The 19766-nt window shown below is 35.4% G+C and overlaps 1 protein-coding gene across 2 annotated transcripts in view; it reads left to right on the top strand.

Moving 5' to 3' along the window:
* LOC145693302 (alpha-tocopherol transfer protein-like) overlaps positions 1-19766 on the top strand; it is a 373161-nt gene that overhangs the window by 157962 nt on the left and 195433 nt on the right. Inside the window, exon 2 of one of the 2 annotated variants that reach the window (XM_081769163.1) lies at positions 17902-17979. The exons of the other annotated variant lie outside the window; for it this stretch is intronic. The gene's annotated coding sequence lies outside the window, so the exon portion shown is untranslated. The remainder of the gene's footprint in view (positions 1-17901; positions 17980-19766) is intronic. 2 annotated transcript variants of the gene reach the window in all.

Below are 19766 nucleotides of genomic sequence, written 5' to 3'. Positions count from 1 at the left end.
TGCATCATCTCTATACTGGAAAAGGTACAAGAGTTTGTCATTTTCGAGAAAAAAAACGTAGTGGAATATATCAAATAGTCTGCATGTATGTAACAGCGGCATCACAAATTAGTATAAAAGAAGAAGTCGTATGCTGAAGACGTTCCCTGGTTTTACGTAACTTGAAACAAATAACTTGAAGAATATTTATACACTAGATTATAAATTACAATTACTGGAAAGTAGTTAAGGATTTACCAATAATCTTAGAATAACATCAACGCTAAATTAAAAATGTTACGGGAATTTTATCAGTATAGTTATCGGAAAGTATTAATGCAATTGCCGATAAACTTTCAGCTGAATCGTCGTTATACTGTAAAAGTTGCGGGACATTATCATTTTCAAGAGGAGTTAAACCTTTGGTGACATTGTAATTTCAAAAAACTTTTAAGTGCACCTTTGATAAATAAGAAGTAATTATAGTGTTCTAACAAATAGTAATTGAAAACTAAAACGTGGGTATTTCACTTAAACAGTGATACAATGGATGGCCGTAATGTGATTTGTACCATGCTGGCAGCACAAGAAGCGCGTGGATATGAAAATCCAAACGACGTTTTATTTACATGGGAAGTGTTGACGCAATGCCATGCTACGGGTGCAAGGGTAAGCAATGAAGCTTATTCCAAGCTATTGCAAGCATTGTTCATGCATTTTTGCTGTAATCCTCATGTTGTTTTGGAGAAATGTAAGTCTACAAAAGATATTATTGATTTATATCATGTAGGCTTCTTTCGCCAAGATAATACGAGGAATTTAGCTCGTGAAAAGTTTATGGAGCTTGTGTCTTCAGGGAAAACATCCGGTTTAATTGCAGATGAGTCCAATGAGTTTCTCGGTATTCTTCCTGAGCGTAGCAATAATTCTGCACCAGAACCTGTAATGTATGGTGCTGGAACGGATGAATATTTTCGTATTGTTAATAGTACAACCAAACATTATACTTATTTTAGACTAACAGGAAAGGAAGTTACCATTGAACGTATGCGCACTAATGGGATTTATGATCCAGAAAAATACATTCATTCATTATTTGAATTTGTAAAGGGCCACACGTTGAACGAGATCGACGAACACATGTACGTTGGCATGACAATAGAAAGTTCTGCTTCCACGATCAAAAAGCCAATATACATATCATGGCGTCAAAAGTCAGAATTAAGTCGCGAGATTTTGTTTCAGAGTATTGAAAATGTTTTAAATAGTAATGAAAATTATTTATTTGGTGATAAAGTAACTTTCAAAATTCATATTGTTGATTCACGTAAAGGTAGGGGCCGAAGTATGGGTTCAGCAAAATATAGCAGTCTTGTAACACACCTGGAACAGTGTACTATCCCAATAGAAAAGGATGTGTATTGTCTTCCCAAGAGCATTGTCCTTGGGATGGCTAGGGCTGATCATCGTCATATCCAAGTTTACAAGTTAAAAAATCATCCTAAACGATTGTTGAAACAAGCAAAGGATTTGTGTGTCAGTGCTAAAGTTGACATTGAAATCCGTGTGGATGTACTATTGAGGATGTGAAAAAGTTCCAAAATAAGCTAATGCCTCATTACCAAATTGTCATCTACGAAAAGAACCGATCGACTCGAGACTATAGTGTAATTTATCCTGGAATACATGCATCAAAGAAAATTTTCATTTTGTATACTGAAGGACATTATGAATAAATTACAAACATTAGAACTCTATTGAACAAACATGGGTATTGTCAGTATTGTTTGGAAGGATATTATCATACAGAAGATCATAAGTGTAACTTCAAATGTAGGATGTGCGAGAAGTATCACGATGTTTCTAATGCTAATAATGATATTAAACGCGAATGTAGTGATTGTCGCAGACTGTTTTCTTCAGAAGAATGTTTTGCCAATCACAAAACGGTGATTGTTCGCGGAAAGACTTTATGCGAAACAAAAAGAATTTGTGTCCAATGTGGTGATATGGTTGACATGCGAGGTCGTAAGTCTGAACACGAATGCGGTGAACGTTATTGTAAAACGTGTTATACGTATGTGAACGATGACCACATTTGTTTTGTTCAGGCTGCTACTTTGCAACATGTAGAGGCCTTTTTATACATCATCTTTGATGTAGAAACAATGTTACTTCCTAAAAATGAACAGGGAGAACAAGAACATTACGTGAATTTCGTAAATTGTATTCATGCCTGTTACAAGTGTAAGGACACAAAGCTGGATGATCTTTGCTTTGTATGCGGAGATAAAAATGGTATCCGTTCTTTTGATTTCCAAGACATTGATGGATTTATTAATCATGTATTAATAACTCGACCAATGTTTAAAAAAAATCATTGTACTTTTCCATAATGGGAGTAATTATGATATGCAGTTCTGTGCTAAAACTTTGATAACAAGCCATCATCATACACCTGAAGTAATAATGTCAGGGCAAAAAATTGTTGAAATGTGTTTAGGACAAAAGATTTACTTCTGTGACACGTATTTGAATATGGGAGTTAAATTATCAAAACTCCCGAAAACGTTAGGCCTATCTAGAAATTTGAAAAAGGGAGATTTCCCATATTTATTTAACACTTTGGAAAATCAAAATTATGTAGGTCCGGTTCCCGCTATTGAATATTTTGATCCTGACTCGCGAACCACGGAAGAAAGACAACAATTAATCGCCTGGCACCAAGAACGTGCTGCTAGTGGCGAGGAGTATAATCTCCAAAATGAGATGGTAGCGTATTGTCGAAATGATGTCAAAATTTTAGCAGAGGCTGTAATTAAATTTTCAAACTTAATTGAAGAAAAAACGAATGGCATTCAATGTTTTATCGTCGCGCCTACTATTGCTAGTTTTGCCATACTGACCTATCGTACCTTATATTTGCCTAAAGAAATTATTCCAATTATTCCACCCTATGGGTTCGACCATCGTGACCGACAAAGCCTTAAGGCAATGTACTGGTTACGGTATTTAGAACGTACCAGGGGTAATAAAATCCAACATTCCGGGAATGGATTGGAAAAACGATTTGGGAGGTATAAGGTTGATGGGTTTGAACCTCGAACAAATACAGTTTTCGAATTTCATGGATGTTTCTTCCACGGGTGTTTAACCTGCTATCCTACACTTCGACACGTGTCTTTGGATTCCACCTCTAAGCAAGGTACATCCTTACAAGACCGATATGAAAGAACCACCACGAAAATAGCATTCCTGAAAAAATTAAATCTTAATGTTGTTCAAATCTGGGAATGCGAATGGGATCATTGGGTGAAGACTGATAAGTCGATGCAGGAATTTATTCAAACTCACTGTAAGGATCTTCTTGATCATCTAATACCAAAAGATAGTTTCCATGCTGGTCGTACAGAATGCTTTAATGCTTTGTACGAGTGTACCAGCGAGGAAACCGTGGCATATTATGATGTAACATCGTTATACCCTTGGGTGATGGCACGTAAACCAATGCCTGTAGGTAAGCTACAAATATACAAGGGGCCAGACTTTCCAAACGTGGAAAGTATTCATGGGTTAGTAAAATGCACTGTTTTACCCCCTAATGATTTGTATTTTCCGGTGTTACCATATGCATGTAATGGGCGTCTTTTGTTTGGGTTGTGCCGTACGTGTATGGAAAAAAGTATTGACAATTGCGTGCATAGCGATTCCGAGCGAACCTTAACGGGCACATACTGTACCCCTGAACTCCATGTAGCTTTACAGCTGGGATACGAAATTCTACAAGTAATTGAAATCTGGGAATTTAACCTGGTTGGCGGCCAGGAGGATAATTCAAATGGTCTGTTTGAAGACTATGTGAATTCCTTTCTTCAAATGAAACAGGTGTCTTCGGGATTTCCTGCTTCTTGCAAAACCGAAAAAGACCAGCAAAAATATATTGCAGACTATTATGCCCATGAAGGCATTAAATTAAATTATGATAATATAAGGAAAAACCCGGGATTGAGGTATATTTCTAAAATATTCCTCAATTCACTATATGGAAAATGGGGACAGCGAACGGCTTTATCGCAATCGGTAATTGTCGATACTCCGGAAAAATTTTTGACTTATCTATGGGCGCCACAATACAAGGTGCAAACTGTATTACCTATTGGAGAGCGGCATCTCATTGTAACGTATAAAAACATTGAGAACAAAAACAAACCATGGAAGTTCTCAAATGTTGTCCTTGCCGCGTTCATCACGTCATGGGCGCGTCTAAAACTTTATGAATTATTAACAGTAGACCTGACCGTGTGTTGTACTGCGACACCGATAGTATTATGTTTGTACAGCCACGTAATGAAAAACCTCCGCTTTCTTTGGGTTCCTATCTGGGTGAACTAACTAACGAAGTTCCTGAAGGGTGGGAAATTAATGCAATTATAGGAATAGGGCCAAAGAATTATGCGTACCGTTTAAAAGAGGTTGGTACGGACAATGTAGATTATGTATTTAAAATTAGGGGTATAACTTTAAATCATCGTACGCGCCGGGAAATTAATTTTGATCATTTTTATAATCTAATTCACGATAAAGTTGACAGTAAACAGTTAAACAATCCAGGGAGGATTGTTCGAAAGCCGGGGTTTGTCATTGTATCCATGCCTGAAACTAAAACACATCAAAAAGTTGAAAATAAAAGACGTCGACTTGATCCTCACAGTATGACCGAGTTTAGAACATTACCGTACGGGTATCAAAGTAATATGTGTGTCGAATAATTGATATTATTGGTATAAGTGTTCGATAAATATTTGTATATATGTTATGTTAAATGTGTCCTAACATAGTGACATAATCATAATAATCTCGGACAGAAACAAATTTCATTATTTTCACTGCACTCGTCAATTGGCACTTCCCTACGTGTAAATATGTGTATACGTAAATAGTATATTGTTATTGCAAATAATGTAAATATTGTAAATATTATAAATATGTAAATAGCATATTGTAAATAATGTAAATATTGTAAATATTATAAATATGTAAATAGTATATTGTAAATATGTAAATATGTAAACATTCAAATATATAAATGAAAACATCAATATTGGAAATATACAATTAAAATATCAATATTGTAAATACTGAAATATACAATTCAAAATATCAATATTGCAAATACAAAATTATTTATTATATTGAATACTTATAAATATATCAATCACCTAAATATATGTAAATAATATCTCTAATCAATAACAGCCTGCTACTGTAGAACAAGAATTAATGCTAATAAACAAATAACACAAATTTCAAATTCATGTTTTATTTTATACACCCAATAATAGGTATCATATTAAGAAGTATGTGTATTCTATATAAGATAAAGGAAGAATACATATACTGTGTCATATCAAGTAATTACCGATCTGTTTTACATGGTTTAATAATACTTTATTTGACGTTCAAACCTTTATACAAAATATTGATATCTTATAAATAAATATGGTATTCTATATAAGATAAAGGAAAAGAATACATATGGTTCATATAAGGTTATTTATGTGACAGCATACAATAAATCAGTATGTACTGCAAACCCTGATGACATCATAATGTCTTCTACAAGGACGCACAAATAAATTATTTGCAAAATTAGACTTTAGTTAAAACTTCAATTAAACATTGACTTTAGAACATTGTCTGTGGTATGTGTATATGGTTGAAATACAACTAGGACATAACTAACAAGCACTTACATACGTAAAAAGTCACAATATATATCTCAACTATACATTTAAGACATGGTTAAATCAGTTACATACGTCAAGCACCACAATATATAACCATACAAAACAAACAAAAAGTTAAGGTTATGCAAGGCAACATTAAAATCATAAGAAGAGGTCCTAACAATGCAGTCAAGGCACTGTTACATGTATAATAAGGCACAATATATGTCTACAGTACAATCGATAATGTAAAAGCTATGCAACCAACATTATACCTATAGTAGAACTTATGGAACCCAACATTACGTTAAAGGTAAGATTAAAACACTTACATACGTAAAGAGTCACTATATATAAGTCTACAATATAAATCAATATTAATACAATACAAACACTTCAGATGTTTGCATTCACCTAGCATGCCCCAAAGAACCCTACATTACGTTGAAGATAAGGGGTACATGCAGAAAGAGTCATAATTAATACAATACAAACACTTCAGGTGTTTGCATTCACCAAACATGTCACCAAGGAAGAAGTTATGCAACCCTACATTACGTTAAATGTGACTATAAAACACTTACATGGGTACAAAACAATATGCATGCACATATATTCCTGTCCACATATCAGCAATAACACGTATACATACGTCCATTACCAAAAAGTACTTATATACATACGTCATTTGTGTTTCGTACACCTGAACATCATTAAAAGATCAATAAAATCCCATATTATTCAGTGAAAAGACCATATAAATGCATAAGATACATTTCTTACAGATGTCTCCGTTTCCTCCCACAATATCTGGGTATGTGTGTACAATATATACTAATCTATACGATACATATCATAATACATCGCTTAACAAACGCTAAATACGAAAAATAATTCTTTCTAACCCTTTCATTACCAACTAATTAATATTCATGATTAATTAATTCATTAACCTAATTTATGCAAAAATATTTTAAAGAAATCTTGTTTGGTTGCAAAAAGGAAAGAAGACTCTGGTCAGGTAAAGATTTTATTGTTCCCCTCATAAACCTAAAGGCAGATATCAGGTTTATTGCACCCTGCAATAAACATAAACTCAGGTAAAGAGGGGACGATCTTCCTTATCCTCGAGTGGCAGGATCATAAAACAAGCTGGTTGACAGGGGACAGGCCAATTGAAAAGGGATCTTTAAGCTGCAAAGGACCTCCTTCAAGCAATGGGAATCAAATTATCATTCGTTCTTCGTTCTTGCCTAGTCCCTCCTCTTTCCTTTTATTATTGGTTTCTACAAGTTTTGGGTTGGAATAAAAAGTTGTAAATCCATTCTCCAAGTCTGGTTTTTCATTTGCTGGAGTCTTTCTATACAAGTTAACAAGCTCCACCTCCTGCCTCAAAGCTCAAACAAGTTAGAACAGAAAGAACTACCTCTTACCAGGCTATATTCTCCTATCTCCTAAGAATCAAAAACAGCTTATAATTCATGCAAATTTAAACATAAATTAATACAAATTAACATACTTGATTAAATTTTCATCCTCTATTCAATCAATATGGTCTCTAGACATAATATAAATATTTTATCTACCTATCAATAAAAATATCAATAACCAATACTACTACACAACAAGGACACTTTGTTCTTTCAACTATCTCTTAAGAGGCCTCCCTACAATGATTAAAATATTTTACCTTTCCATCCTATTATCAAAAATTTCGTCTATCAAAACATTAAACCCTTGCGTACGTGCATCCAGTCACGTACGCACTCCAACTACTTCTCTGTCACAATAAAAAATTTTAACGCACACCTGTGTTCTTCCTCTCCCCCAAACAACAAGCTTTTTTTAGAAATTCCAAAACAAACCTCTGCGTACGTGACTATTCAAGGTTGAACTACTTTTCTGTCACAAAGGATAAAGGAAGCAGTCATGTCAATGACTCTAATTTATTACATATACACACATCTGCGGCATCCATTGTTCCCACCTGCGTACGTGAACCCTCAAGGATAAACCACATTCCTCTTAACAAAGACCTATTGCCAACACTCACCCTAATTTGCATAACAAAGAACTACTTGTTGGTCCTACTTCTACTCCGTGAACAAAGGAATTCCTAGCATTCTTTCATGCACCTGGGTCTCCTTCCTCCCTCCCTTTCTAGGTAGTTTCTTCAAGTTCATTCACCTGTTCTTCATCGCTTGAGGGAAGGACAAAAAGGGAAGGAACAAGTTTCTTTAGAGGCTTAGGAAGTTAACTTTGTATTCTCAACCATTTGTGTGTTTCCATCAAGGGTTACCAACTTAGATATCAAAGTATATTATCAAAAATATTTTACAATAATATTTTGTTGTATGGCAACACTGAAAATCACTATAAATATGGCAAAAATATGATAAAATCACCAAAAAAAGTATAATATTATCATAAAATCACCATAAATTGTATAAAATCACCATAATTTGTACCATAAAATAGGATAAAATTAGTAAAATTTTAATAAAATAGTGCAAAAACAGATAATTTTATTTTAGGGGTTGGCAACACATTTAGGACATATATGCAGTCTAACCTACTTGTCAATTCAGTTCTGTGCAACACGAATAAAGATATGCTAGTATTTTCTGTTCAGAATTTGGAAATGGAGAATTGCAGAGAAGATTACAGAGAACGTTTGGAGTTAACAGTATTTTTTCTAGGAAATACGCCTCCCGGAGGTATTTCTTTCCGTTTCCTTGGAGTTGTACATAGTAGTAATGGGGTGACCCTATCTCACTCTTGATTATCCAATTTGGGGCTCCATAAACCATAGCGTTAATGCGAATGAGTCAGAGATGCTTTCGCCCAGGATTGCGTCACCTATTGAAATTTTGCTTATGCTTACTCAGGGGCCAAGGACCAGGGAATACATAGGATCAGTCATTGTACAGAAGATTACCTGAGTTATCCAATTTGGGACCCATACCCCATAGCGTTAGTGCGAATGAGTCAGGGGTGTTTTGGCCCGGGATTGCATCACCTATTAAAATTTTGCTTATGCTTACTCAGGGGCCAGGGAATGCATAGGATCACTCAGGATACACAAGATCACCTTGATCCACATGAGGAAAGGGGGGAGTATAGGACATCGTTCCCTTTGACAAGTATAAAAATATCAATTTTGGGAGTTTTTAAAACTTATCCTATTACCTTTCACGAGACTTTTTCGTTATTAATTGAGTACAATGGTTCACTTCTTAAATTTGGGAGTCATCTTGTTCCCTTTGATGAGTATTGATTTTGGAGCCTTATTACGTTATATGATTATTTGGAGGTATACTTAACATCATTTCATGTTTGTGTGCATTTATTTTTCTTCAAAGAAAGCGGTTACTTGTTCATATTCTGTAAATAGAAAATAAAACATTAATATACGTGGTAATAATTATTTGTTTCCTGTAAAAGAAGAAAAACAGATTATTAACATCTAACAAGAACATAAACTAACTGATCAAAAGAGAGTGAGGTGAGAAAAGAAAAGGAAATGGGACGTACCTGAATACCTTTTCTCCTCCACTGGTTTCTGCAAGGTGATGTCATCTTCTGCATCTGAGTTTTGTCTCCGCTGTGGCATCAAAAGGAACTCGTGCATCGTTGAAGCATGTCTCGTGTTGCGGTTGACTCTTTGCCCGTCTATGGGAGGTTATGTTCGTGGGATTAGGGAAAATATGGCTGTTATTCCATTTTGGCGTTTTTATACCGATAGGGTAATGTCTCGTATATATCTGGTATTAATCAGCGTTTTTTTAATAGTTGAAACTACTTTTTTCATGTTTTGTGACAAGATGATGATCGTTGGTTCTGTAAATTTTGTGTCTCGTGCTAATGGAGATTTTTCACCGGATTGACTAACGATCATTTGCTTCAGACTATTGAAATTTGACTTTTGACTTGCTGTATAATTGAGTGTGAATCCACGAATTTTGCATACATAACTGGTTGATTTCTCGTCCGGGTCGTAGATTTCTAAAGTGTACTGTTTTGGGCCACCAGACACGAATTTTTTAATCTATGCTTTTGGTCCAATTAATTCCAGTTTATTTGACATTGAACCAAGAAATACTTTTGGTTCTATTGTGAGCTCTGATGATCGCTGCGTGAATATCACGGAATCTGTATCGAAATATAGTACTCTTTCTTGCAGCATTCTAAATATGTGTAGAGTTTCAGACGAGCTTGACATGTCGTAAATGCTCCAAGGATAACATTAGCATTGTGATTTTGTACTCGAACATCATCTTCATACTGCCAATAAAGGTATAAGAACGAATCATTAACAGGTAAAATTTGGTTGACTTGTATATCTGGAGCAGTTAATTTGATACAGTTCTTTGGGGTCGTTAATCGTGGTGGTTTGACTGAAATTGTCTCTTATAGCAAGTCGTCCCCAGGACGCATTCAAACAGAATTTTGCAAGACGTGCTGAATTTGTCATTATATTTGCTGCATCCAAAGTTATGTCTTCGCGTTGTTGTACCATTTGAATATACTGCTGCTTCTTCGGAGACACAATTAGCCGGTTATCCAGAAGCTTCCAGCTTAGATTTCAAAAATATGTTGAAGTATTCGCTGAATAATGCACCAGTCTTGGTTTCTGGATCATATACGGTGATGTCGTAATCCCAAATTTCGTGAATTTCAATTACTTGATACCCAAGTTCAATGGCTTTTTGAATTTCATAGGACACCCACGTTTCTGTTAGACTTCGTTCACTGTCGGAATGTGTACGTTCAGAATCTTGATTTAATGCTGTGGCACAAGAAGCACAAAGTGGAAACAACAACTTCTTATTTGAGCGAAATCACAGTACTGGATGAGATATTTTTGCTAGGCAAAATCTTTAACTTGACTAATCCGTTGACATCTTGAATGACGGAAATTTTTGGATCTCCCTGTAGGTAAATTCGTGGGTGCCCTATTGGATACCGTCCACATTCATTCACATTGAATTTTTTCGCCTTCATTTTCATTTTCGACGTGATACAATTTAATGGCATTAACACGGCCACCATAGAAGCTATCTCTTGTATTTAATGCTGTCTTATTAGTATAAGGATGTGTGCTTAAATACGAGGCCAATGCTGGATTGGATTTTAACGCTTGACGAAATTCATATTCTCACATTTCATGTACTTTATATCCCAGGGATCATAATAATTTCATTTTACGCTGTGTTCTCTCGTAGCGATAGTTCATAGTTTCTTCGGAGTTCTCATAGATGGGCTGATCACGGCCTGTAGGGACACAGAGAGGACAAGCATGGACCTTACAACCTTGAAATTCATACACGTGTTCCTCTTCAGTGTCGGGATGTTTGTAGTAACCGTCCAGATGAAAACCAGCAATAAAAACTTCTTTTCCCCTTGCTGCATGTAGAATTGGATGTCTCTCTTTTTCTTCCATGTAGGCAAGCCACTGCAAAGCAATCCGTGACTGATTATTCCTGTGACGGTATCTTCGTGCAGGAAGAATTCTAATGGTATTGGGTTTTAAGAAATTTTGTCGAAATACTAAATTGCACGCACTCGCCAAAGTGATAGCCTCCAGGAAAGGATTGACGTGGATTTCTTGTTCAAAAGTGGTCATGAAAGATATACAAGCCATTTGAAGTTTGTTGACGTCCTGAAGACAATAGTTCACCAATTCTTCTTGGAAAATAAACGTATCGTTCTGGTTTTCGTTGTACCATGTCATGAATTTCTCTCGTTCATCCACTTTCATTTCATCTGCATCATAATAATGTATGTCTGGTAACTTTTCCACATACGCTTGATTTGCAGCAGTATTAGAAAAGTGTGGAAAATATCCTTTGGTCGCTGGTAAATGAAATGCCTTGGATAATTTACTTAAAGTCATTGGCATGAAATTTAAGGAATCAATAAACGATAAGTGATTCACTTTCATGCTTAAAATTTTTGCTCCGTTCAAGATCAAACTGGAAAAGGTAAGGTAGAAGAAAAAGAAATAGGCAAAGAAAACAAATATCTAATACGAGAAAAGAAAAAAAGCACGAATTAAAATTGGATTCCCAGATCAGAATTTGCTTACAAGTTTAACGGTATCAAATGACTACACGATCAATCCTAAAAGAATTATCATATCTCAAATAGTCATACTGCTGAAACGTTTTATTGTTATCATACTGCAAATCAAGTCCTGGACCAACATCAACATGTAACTAACCTACGATTCTGTAGTGATAGAATGTGAATGAAATTGTTTCTAACTGTGCTAAGAGAATCATTGTAATAAGCAATTTCCCTCACACTGAACTTTCAAACGTTGACGAACATGAAACGAAACTAAAAAATCTAATGCGCTTGCTTTTTCGAGCTAAGCAGTTAAACAAGGAATACACGAATTCGATTCTCGGCGGGAGATCAGATCCCACATTAAACTGTAGGTCCACGTCTCACTGTTAAAAGGCGAATCCGTGCGATGTTCCCCAGATGTGCGTGCAAGTAGGGGAACAAATTCGTGCGAAGTTTTTTGAAAAACTAAAATTTTGTAATTTTAAAATTACGTTAATGGTAACTTTCAGAAACTGAGCTTCCTCATAGCTAATTGGTTAGCGTTACGCACCTCTGGCCCGGGTTCAACACCCAGCATGCGCTCAGATTCAACATTAAGCTGTATTCCTAGCCCCACTACTGAAGGGACGCTAAACCAAAATCAATAAACCATGTCATTTCTCGTGCTTACTTCTAATGTGTGGGGTTCCTGATTCGACCCCGGTCAAGTAAGTGAGGGTACTCCCACTAATTCTTCCATTTGCTCTCTCATAGACTAAATACTTTATGCTAAAATAAAAAAGTGAAAACAATGTTATCCTCATGCGTAATGCGTTTTAAGAAGCACTCCACGGATATTAAGTAACGCGGTTGATATACTCTTAATAATTTACCTTAAATTCAAGGAACGAAGTAAAGTCACGCTGTCACAAAAGGTACACCTTCGTTCATTCACGATCTTCGTGGAAATAGGACATGGAAAATGAAAATGGATTCTTATTTAGGTCAGAAACCTGTTCAACTATAAAGTGACATCACTATCAGCCAATCAAAAACAAGGAAATTAATAAATGACATCGCGGAGAACCAATGAAAACACATCCTTCATCATGTATCATGAGCCGAAACGTGATGTAACAAACAATCTGATTGGTTCTGACATTATTCACGTTTTTCTCCTTACACATCAATAGTTACGACATCTTTAATTAATCATCTAGTATCGCGATTCTGATCATGACATCATACCGTTGACTCGTTAGTTTCTTACGACATTCAAATTAACACATCTAAAATGTGATTCATTTTCCTTAAACTTGATTGAAAAATGTAACACTCATCGATATGTTACGAAACTGTCTTTGACATAAATTTAAAGTTGTGCTTTAAAAGTCCGTCAGCTGAGAAAAAAATGTTGATGTAGTACTCTTCGTAAAAGCAGATTCTGCAATTTCACAATAACAAACTTATATGCGTAACAACGAGCAGAAATGTGTAATGTACAGAGCATAATCTGTTTAAATCTGCTCGTCTTCTTTTCATACCCAAAACTACTCGCACAGAAAATTAAAAACTTCTCAATGGGGCACGGTGGCTCAGCGCTTATTTCTGATATGTGAGGTCTCTGCTTCAATCCACAACCAAGTAAGTTTATGATGTTTTCTCATTTCACCATTTCTTATCATCATCGTTTCGCGGGGACATTAAAGTCAGCATTTCCTGAAACTAGCATCAAGGATCGAACTCGGACCATTGCAATGTCTATTACATAATAATCAACATATGTAAGGTATCCATGTTCATCCTTGAGGTGAAACGAAATGGATCACGAAGTACATATCAAATTTAAGTAAATGATCTTAAGTATATCTCCAAATAATCATATAACGTAATAAGGCTCCAAAATCAATACTCATCAAAGGAAACAAGATGACTCCCAAATTTAAGAAGTGAACCATTGTACTCAATTAATAACGAAAAAGTCTTGTGAAAGATAATAGGATAAGTTTTTAAAAAAACTTCCAAAATTGATATTTTTATACTCATCAAAGGGAACGATGTCCTATACTCCCCCCTTTCCTCATGTGGATCAAGGTGATCTTATGTATCCTGAGTGATCCTATGCATTCCCTGGCCCCTGAGTAAGCATAAGCAAAATTTCAATAGGTGATACAATCCCAGGCCAAAACATCCCTGACTCATTCGCACTAACGCTATGGGGTGTGGGTCCCAAATTGGATAACCCAGGTAATCTTCTGTACAATGGCTGATCCTATGCATTCCCTGGTCCCTGACCCCTGAGTAAGCATAAGCAAAATTTCAATAGGTGACGCAATCCCGGGCCCAAGCATCCCTAACTCATTCGCATTAACGCTATGGTTTATGGGGCCCCAAATTGGATAATGAAGAGTGAGATAGGGGTCACCCCATTACTACTTACATCACGGAACTTGAATGGGAAGAGTCTCATATGGCTTAAAAATATTTCTCTTCAGTAATCAGTTTAAATTAAGTAAGCGGCAAGAAGGACTGCGTCAAGTATGTATTTTTCTTGTTCTTTTTATGTACAAGCTTGGTTTACTTGTCCCAGTGCATCTCGTGCACCACATCAAGATTTACGATTTTTGAAGAGTCTTCAGGCGTACGAACTCAAACTCTGATATCTCGAGAGTAGCTTTATTGAAGTTTTCCTGGAATCTTTGGTACCTCTCAGAGGGGTGTGTGGCACTTTCATTTTTTGACAAGAATGTCATTAATGAACAAAAGAGAAAAAAGCAGAAAAATTAAAAAATGGTAAAAGCATATAAAACGATGAAGCGAGTTGAACTGCACGTTAGTGAAATAAGTGGTATTGAAGGGAAAGAAATTGGAGATTTTCTGACAGGGAACACGAAGAAGTTCTTTGAAATTTTTCGGATTTCTATAGGTTTTTTGGACCTTGATCCTGTTTGCTGGTCGACAAATGATGAATTTCTTTATTGGAAACAAGTGGTTGATAAGTCGTATGTTACAAATGACGCAGCCGAAAGAGCGTAAACGTAATGAAATATTACAATGCAATTCTAACTAGAAATGACGAAAAGAAGCAGTTCCTTTTGCAAGTGGTTCTAGACTATAGAAATTTGTATACAGGAAAAGCTACCTTGTGTAAAATTCAAAAGTTATCGTTAAGTCGATCTAAATTTCTCTATTTAATATCAGTCACTATCATTGTTATTGTATTTACTAGCTGATTGATTCCTAATTAATGTAAATTTATTTAAGAAACAAGTGGCATGAGGAAAAGATCCAAATATTTTTTTCCACAGTTGTTCATAACACTGTGTATTACGAGAAGTACTATATGTACGGACGTGATTATGATGCTGATAGTTTGTTGCCTGACTGTATTTGAACACCAGTCAATTCTGAATTACGGAGGAAAACTTTATACTGTTCTACTTACATTTGTGATAAATATTATACGTTTACTGACAAATATTAAATCGAGTGCCATTGAAATTCTGGTTTTTTTGTTTTTGTTTTTGTTTTTTTTTTTCATTTTCAGAAATCAAGTGCTTTGCGGCACGGGTTAACTTACATGGATTTTTGTGAAATTTTGTATATGATGTTTTTGTTACTAAAGGAAAACAAATAGGGTGTGCGCCGGAAGAAATTCGAAAATTTATTTTTTTCCATTTACCTAAGGACCACCCTAATGTACACCCAGTGATGCACATAGTACTTCATGTAAAACAATTATTAGTAACAGACATTGCATAACTTTATTAACTACAGTAAATATATTAAACACTTGGGTGAGTAAAGAAATCTAATATGTTTAGGTACGTATATCGAAGAACCGAGCCCCTTTCGAAGCTCCAGAGGCAATAATTATCATCTTTTACACCTTGCTGCATACGTTCATGAATGCAGTGTAATGTAAACACTCACACCCATACAAAAGGGGAAAAACTCACCGTAATCACCTCACTTCTACTTATCACTCTCACGAAATGCATAATAGTGATATAATTGCCAATGTAACATCTGAACCTTCTAGTAGTTTTTGCTATGATGTTACATACAAAACCTCAAAATGTGTTTTAAAAAAAATCTTCCTTCAAAGGCACGTTATAACAATTTAACATTTTATAGAGGGAGTTCGAAAGATGATTTATAATAAGAAGACAACAAGAAAGTAGCGGTGTTTCTGCATTTACAAATTTATCTTAAAATAAAGTAAACTGGCAAACTTGTAATAGACAGAATGCCTACAACACAGTAGAGCATCGATTATCCGAACGTCGGTCAACCGAACGACCGCTTAACCGAACTATGTACTCGCTCGCACCTGTTACTCTCCCACCCTACCGTCCATCATCCCCCTCACTTCCAAACCAAGTTTCCCACAGTAGTCGCCGCACTGAGCCACCGCTGGCGGAACATTGCTTCTAATGGGGCCTTCATAAGGCGCTGCTGACCGGCCAAGCAGCCAGTCGCTGTGTTTCAACAATCAGCACACTTCTTTTTATGAATAAATTTACTGTACAGTACTTCTTTTTGGCAAATAAACATGTACAGTTCGATTATCCGAACAAACCAGTTTTCCGAACACCCATGTCCCCCAATTACTTCGGATAATCGACGCTCTACTGTATTTAGAAAAATTCTACACAGCAAATGTTCGCCCTTTCATTTCGCGCGGAGCTCACACTCCGCCTCTACAGATTGATGCAAGAAATATTGATCACAGACAGGAATAATGTTCAAGGTCCCACTTGTCGCTGGGCGATCTGTCTATTTACATAGAAGCAGGTTCTAGAAAAGGATCTAGTTTCAACGTGAAAAAGAACTATAGGAAATTTTAAACTTAAACTTAATGTATATGACATTCTAAAAGGTAGGCGCCGCCGTCTACCTTATCTCCCCTCAAGCCTTACCATTGATACATTTGCAATATTATCGTTCAATTTCGTCCCTTCACTGTGGCAAAAATCCAGACAAAATAATCCAGACCTAAAGGGAATATGTAAGAATCTAGAATCACTTTTTCGGACTTAGTCTCTGGAAGGCATTATAGGTTTTCGTGACCAGAAGCTTACCAATCTCAAGACTAATACATGAGCTTTGAGCGATGTACAGAAAAAGCTAAGAATTTTTCACTAAAATGACACTTCAACAAATTATTGTTTGTTTTTCATATGAATGTTAATAGCCCTCACAATGCATATTTCTACAACTAAGTAACACTATTTTTAACTAATTATAATTATAAATAATTATAAATATCTTTAAGCAATTAAAATTGCATTAATGTTTATTATGATATTAATTTAAAATATTATTTAAGAGCAAAGAAAAAGACTTATTTATTTTCACCAATTGCTTGGAGAGAAAAATCAAGCAATAAAATTAATAGTTAATTATATTGCTTGTTAATTAATTATTGGGTTGTGTACAAAATTATTTTCAACAGCCAACATAGTGTTGTTTCCGTGCAAACAAAGCATAATTAATGCATTAATATTGTTAATCTTAAAATGGAAATCCCACTTTACAACTATCATACAGGTTACGGAAAATATATTCCTTCTATTTACGATCTTGTTTTTCTTATTTTCTTAGTTAATGATGACGTCTATTAAGAAATTCTGAAGCATGTGGTGTAAGATTCCCACAATTAACATTGTTGTTCTGTTTCATCAACGTTTTTATATCTTGATGTTTTAAATAAATGTTATACACTAATTTGTGTTTCCCATTATTCTTTTGTTTTTTGTAAGTGTATTGTTTAGTGGTTGAATTCTCTGAAATCCGTTACAAAAACCTTAGGACTAAAAACTTTGTTTTTATATTTCTTGCGTAATTCTTTGTACAGACTTCTTAATTATACAGTATCCAGTGAATCTTCGTCTTGAAATTATATCAGGATTTTTTTTCTTTTTGTCTTCAAAAATTGCGTTTGTTCTGTTGGCCTTGTCACTATTCCTAAAACTCAAAAGAGAAAAGAGAAAGGAAACAAAATAGCAAATTACATGCGTTTTATTTTTTTAACCAACGTTAATGAACTAGTAGCATAATAGTGCATCTAAATAGGAAACAAAACACATGTCGGAGAAGTTTTCCTATCTTCGTACTAATTTGATGAAATTCTTCTGTTTAGGATATGGATCAATAAATTAACGTCTAATTTCAGAGAGAGTACCTGCTAAGTGTGTTCATCATTAGGAAGTCTATCTTGGTAAGTAGAATTTGTGCATCATTTTTATAAAATTTACTATTCCTTTTCGTATTTAAGCATGCTAAGAGCATATATATAATGCAGAGTGTGAAAATTGTATTAACATGAGATAATATGAGATTTGTATGACATCGTATATAATGTGGCTGATTACTATTTCAGTCAGCATGCATATGACCTACAACTACCTTGGTTCGCTGCTCGGAATTGCATGAAAGAGCAGGTTACTAAGCATTCAGGTAGTGCAGCGTAGTCAAGCGAACAGAAAACATGTGAGTAAGCGGTATTTTGCCTCATCGATGTCAGAAGGCCATATAAACAGGAATCTTCATTAGAACAAAATCGCATGGTTTGCCTACGGATAAGCAGTTTCTTATATAGTAAAATTGTTACTCGTATAGAGCATGCCGTGACAACAGTGATACGTGGGTAGAAGCAATTTACAGAAAAGAACTATACAGAGTGACGATCGGGCACTTAGTCTCACATCTGATCACAAACAGAATGCCAGATAACTTGTACGCATAACCATGAAGGATCACTCAATGTTCTCCACAGTATTAACTCTATGATAGAGCAGGCTAAGCTGGTGGAAATCATCCTGGAACCACTGTTTTCTGTTTGTGTTCTATTCTATTCATTCAGAAACGAGCATGCTTAGTTGCAGACGAGTACCGCAAAAACCAATTCTACAAACATTAAGCACCATCGTGGTGATTACCGTCTTCCAATGTGTACTATCCAACTTTATGCCAGCTGAACGTCAGGTATAATGATGTAGGGTACCATGGGCACAACAAGCAATCTCGGTTATTCCGAATTGATGTAAACCTCGCCAGTGACATACACTTTTAGAATTGAGGAGGTAATCAACAAAGTGCACACCAGGCTTGACTATAATGGAGACCTTAAAATCTATTGTCCACACCAAACTTATCTAACAAATATATATATAGATAGATATATAGATTGATTAGATTGATAGATAGATAGATACAATTCTAGAAGTCGAGGTCATGGGCGCAACCGACAAGTTCGGATACCGTTTTATTTGACAAAGTAGATACTTACCAATATTTAGGATTAATATTAACAGACCAAAATCATATCCACGAAGAAATTAAATGTTGACTGAAAGCAGGGAATTCGTGTTATTATTCATTTATATCCTTTTTCGTCGCGAATTCTGTCGAGAAATTTGAAGTTTAAAATATATAAAACGATGATTATGTGTGTTGTTCTGTATGGTGCGAAACATGGTCGCTTACTCTGAGGAAAGAACGTAGACTGAAAGGACTTGAGAAGAAGATCCTGAGACGAATATTCGGACCCAAGAGGAACGGGAATGGGAAATGGCGGAAACTTTATAATAAAAAACTGCATAATTTATACTGTTTACCAAACATTGTTAGGATCATCTTTCTAGAAGGCTCAGGTGGGCAGGTCATGTAGCAAGAATAGAAGAAAGTAGGAACGCTTTCAAAATTTTAACTGGAAATCCAATCGGAAAACGTCCATTAGGTAGACCTTGGAGTAGATTGGAAGACAATATTAAGATGAATCTCGCAGAAATAGGAATACAAAGTAGAAACTGGATTCAGTTGGCTAAAAACAGAAGTCAATGGAAAGTATTCTTGTAAACGTGGCATTGAACCTCCGGGTTTCATAAGTCATAGAGTTAGTTAGTTATTATTACAGCCCAATAATTAACAGTGGCGAAGCGTAATCCTACAAGTAGGGTAGTTCCGACAAACTAATAACACAAATAGCATTTAATGTATCATAAA

This window comes from Thermobia domestica, chromosome 8 (assembly GCF_964235325.1).
Source record: "Thermobia domestica chromosome 8, izTheDome1.hap1.1, whole genome shotgun sequence".
Lineage (NCBI taxonomy): Eukaryota > Metazoa > Arthropoda > Insecta > Zygentoma > Lepismatidae > Thermobia > Thermobia domestica.
This window is presented reverse-complemented; position numbering and strand designations above follow the sequence as displayed.